Raw genomic sequence first — 4,970 nt, forward strand, 5'->3', positions numbered from 1 at the left:
TGGCACCACCCACAGTGGGCTGGGCCCTCCCACATCACTCATCAAGAAGATGCCCCTCAGACATGGCCACAGGCCAGTCCAATAGGGGCAATTCCCCAAATGAGGCTCCCTCAACCCAGGTGTGTCAAGTTGACACTAAAGCTATCCAGCACAGGAAGGATGTAGAATCAATTCAAGAGTTTGACATGGTGAACCCTGAATGTTGAGATTTATTCAGTTTGGTCTGAAGTAACTGAAAAATGTTGTCTCATTGTAAATTTAAAGGAGAGTATTTCAAATATTTCACACTTTAGAAGGGTAACATTCAGAGTGATGCGTTCACTAAATTAAGTACATTAACTTCCCAAACAGTAGAAATATGTAAGAAAATATTTCAAATATTTTTATTAACAAGCAAGTATTCAAAAAGGAAAAGCTATGGACTCATTTTCTTTGTAAGCCCTTCAGTGATGTTCACATTCTTTCACTATTATAAGTTTACGCCTGGTAAGCATGTGACATGTTAGCATGATTTTGCCTAGCTTTGCATCAAAGAAACATTAATCTGGTGAAAATATTTTATTTTCTATAATCTTATTTATTCTTAAGAATTTCATACACCTATACAATGAAATATGATCATTAGCCCCTTCCAATTCTGTCTCCAATTCCTTATAGCTCCCCCAATAAATCCCCATCTCAATTCCATGCCTTCTTCTTTCTCTTCTTTTTTAAAAATGTAACCCACTAAGTCCATTTAGAGCTGCCCATATGTGCATGAATGTGGGTCCATCTACTGCAGCATGAGAAATCTTCTAGTGGTCATGCACTCAAAAAAAGAATGAATCTGTCTTCCCCAGAAGTTGTCAACTGCCAATAGCTCCTTTTTAATGGATGGAACCTGGGTGGCACCTGCCACATCTATGCAGGGATTTTAGCTGGCTTGATCTTGGTTCAAGTCTTTTGCAGGTAATCACAGCAGGTATGAATTTATGTGACAGCCATGTCATGTCCAGAAGACATGTGCTCTTACATTCTTTCCTCTTCTGCAATGGTCCCTGAACCCTGGTGGGGGAGGCAGTTGATAAAAATGTCTCATTTAGGGCTGAACACTCAGTTGCTTATTCTCAATACTTTGACCAGTTACACATCTCTGCATTGACTACTACTCATTGTAAAAAGGCACTTCTCTGGCCAAAGCTGAGAGCATCCCAGTTTATGGGTATAAAAATTTAGAAGACAAGTTGGCAGAATGAGCATTTGACCTCTGCAGCCATGTGTTTTCTTACCACAATTTCAATTCCAGGTATGAAATTCTATCCTGTGTAGCAGGCTTCAAATTCAATCAGAAAGTCAATGGTCACCCCTGTGACAGTGGTGCCACTATTGCACTAGTGGGCACATCTTGACAACAGTTCACTATTATAGTATGCAGGACCCAACACTTCGTAAGATCACAGAAGTCTGATTAGCAGCTTCCCACACTATGAAAGCTACTTAGCAGGGAGGAAGGATCCTGGTTGGTTTGAGATTGATTTATCCATGTCCAGCAGCCAAAGTATTTGGTGTCTTCAACAATATGGTATTACTATGTAATTATGATGGGTAACCAATAGCCTATGTTGTTTTGCAGACCTCTTTGTACATTTTTATGATTCCATAAAATTTGAGTTGTTGAAAGATTTTCCATGCTATTCTTAGTGGCATTTTCCCCCATAAATATTGATTCAAAGTTTACTTAGGTCATTGATTTTGTACACATTAACCTATTTTGTAAAAATTGATTTTTATATATGCAGCTTTAATACCACTTATCTGACATACTTGAGAGCAGAATTTCAGTTTTTCAGATTTTTGAAATATTTGAATAATCTTTACTGATTGACCATTCTTACTTAGATCCAGTATCCAATATGCTCCAAAATTTGAAATTTTTGAACATCATATTTCAGTTTTTTTATTATGGATTCTCAATCTACAATACCTTAAGGATTATCTTTACATTATGAATTTCAAGATATTTTTATAGTTATGAGCATATTTTAAACACACTTCTCTTTGCTCACTAAACCTATGCATTATAAAGACGATTTCTACAATATGAGATTACAAATCATAAATTCCGGGCACATTTTTTTAAATTTAATTTTGTTATTTTTAATTATATATATGTGTCTGCATATGGATATGTGCCCTTAAGGGCAGTTACCCATGTAAACCAGAGTTGTTGAATTTCCCAGTAGTTGTGGAATTACAGGCATTTGTGAGGCATGGGTTCTAGCATCCAAACTCAGGTCCTCTCCAAAAGCAATATGTGCTCTTAACTGCTGAGCCATCTCTCTAGCCCATTTTATTTTAGTTATTGACAGTCCTTGATACAAGTCTTTTAAAAAGTAATATGTATATCCAAATATGGTAAGTATGATGTTTTGCATATAAGACTAAACCACTAATATTATTATTATTACTACTACTATTATTATTTTTAAAAAGTCACACTCGAACTAGTGAGATGATCCAGTGGGTAAAGATTCAAATTTTTAAACCTACATGATAGAAGGAGAGAACTTATGCTTGCAAGTTATTCTCTGACCTCCATATATGTTCTGTGGCACGTGTGCTTATTCTTATGTGCATGCACACACACACACACACACACACACACACACTAAAACAAAAATAAATAAAAATTTCTTTTAAAGTCCATTTATACTTGGTCTTAGAGCATCTCTGAAGCTTGATGTACACTGGAAAGACACCATTATAAAATCACAGATGTAAATGCACAAGATGGAGGCCATCATGTGTGTATTAACATTCGCAATCGTGTTTGTGCTTTTACTACCCACAGCACTTCCGAATACATGTGGAGATGCCATGTATAATAATCATTCATTAAAATGCATAAATGTGGTCAAAGCAGTCTTATTTTAAGATTTGGAGCTAAAACTTCCAGTCCTGCTCAGATGATTGTGGCAGTAAAAGTCTGCTGAATGGGTTATTCTGATGCAGACAGTTGTTTAAAAAGGTGAGATCACTGGATAAGCATCTGTTACTTGAAAAGTAGTTGCAGCCAGTCTTTGGTAGCAGGACCATGTTCTTGTTTGTCTGAAATGCAAGCAGAAGGTATTGTCACATCAGTATTCTCAGCATACTCCTGTTATGTCCTTCTCTTTCTCTCAGCGATTGGCACGACCGTCCATGTCATGATCTTATTACCAATCATTCAGGTGCTGGGCTTCATATTCACTATAACAGGACTGTATCTTAATGTGTCTGGTAAGGGTCTTGTTCTTCTGTAGTTCTAACTTAGATTTCTCTTGGACAGAGTGATTCTCTTTCCTTTTATCTACATAAACATTATTTTTGTTAGAAGAGCAAAATTCAATGGAAATTAGAGTTTTATGGAATTCTCCTCCTTTCATAACCCTTCTCAGGCACAGCTTCCCCACTACCCCCCCACCAGAGTGACATATTTGTTATCATTGATGAACCAGTGTAAACAGATCATTTACCCATAGCTTACACTATGGTTCATTCTATATTCCTGGCAAGTGTATAATGAGATGCCTTACTCACTATGTTGCATACAGAATATCTTCCCTGCTGAAAATCCCTGTGCTCTACCTGTTTATTTCTGTGTCTTCCCAAATATTTGGCAACATTGATCCTTGTATTAACTCTATAATTTTGCATTTTGTTTGTTTGTTTGTTTTTTACCTTTTAAAGGGGCGTTGGATCCTCTGGAATTGTAGTTACAGATGGTTGTGAGCTGCCATGTGGGTACTGGGAATGGAACTCAGGTCCTCTGCAAGAGCTGCAAGTGCTCTTAGTCACTGAGCCATCTTTCCAGTCCCTAGTTTTGTATTTTTAATAATGTCTTTTATTCAAAATATATGTATGTGTGCATGTAGCCATTTCATATGGGCTTCTTTCATTTAGAAATAGGCATCTATACTTCCCCCATCTCTATTCATGGCTTCATAGCTCAGTATCTCTAAGGGCTGAATATTTGTGAGAATGCACAACAGTATTTTTAATGCATTCACCTATTAGAGGACATCCTGGTTGCTTTCAGTTTTTGTAACTATGAATAAAATTTCTGTAAACATACATGTGTTATTTGTATGGACATAAAGTTTCAACTCCATTTGGATAAATACTTGATTGTATGCTAGGGGCATATTGTATGTATGAAATGGTTGTACCATTTTGCATTACCAGAAACAAACAATAAATGGTAGTTACTTTTATTAAAAAAATATACTTAGCATTTGCTGATTTGAGGTTTCCTTTCTTTTATACTTCTATTTCTCCCAGTAGGGATTATGATTTCCACATTCGAGTAAGAATGTTGTCTGCATATACATTGTGGATTTATTTTCCTGGCAGCTAAACTATTATGGCTAGATTCATAGAAAAACTTTAAACATGAACAGACTCCCAATGTTTGGAGTCATAGACCTCACACAGCATTTTCCATTAGTACTGATATATACTTTATGCAAATGTGTACTTTTTTCTTAAAATAATGTGGAGTCATGGCAGTGACTGACTTAATAATAATAATTAACGTATGAAAATAATTTTCTCTTGAACAATAATTACTGTCCTATAAAGTTGATATTATTTATTCCTTTAAAGAGTTCATTTATATGGTTTCTAATATTTCTAACATTTCTAATATACAGTTTCACCTTTACAGCATGTGTACCAGAATATGGTTCTCTTCTAATTTCAGGTTTGGCTATAATAGCTCTAGCAGAATTATTCGGATTTATTTACATGAAATGGTTGGGTAAGTCAGTCTTACTTTTGTTATCCCCTGCTGAGAATTTCAGATACCTAACTTGGAATATGCTTTTAGATACTTCTTCCAATTTAGAGAAAAAGAAATATATTACAGATATCATGACTATGGTGAATAGTGCTGCAGTGCATATGTGAATAGCAGTATCTTCAACATAAGCATTTCAATTTAGGTTCCTTCA

Source organism: Nannospalax galili, unplaced genomic scaffold (assembly GCF_000622305.1).
Source record: "Nannospalax galili isolate Female #2095 unplaced genomic scaffold, S.galili_v1.0 scaffold261, whole genome shotgun sequence".
Taxonomy (NCBI): Eukaryota; Metazoa; Chordata; class Mammalia; order Rodentia; family Spalacidae; genus Nannospalax; species Nannospalax galili.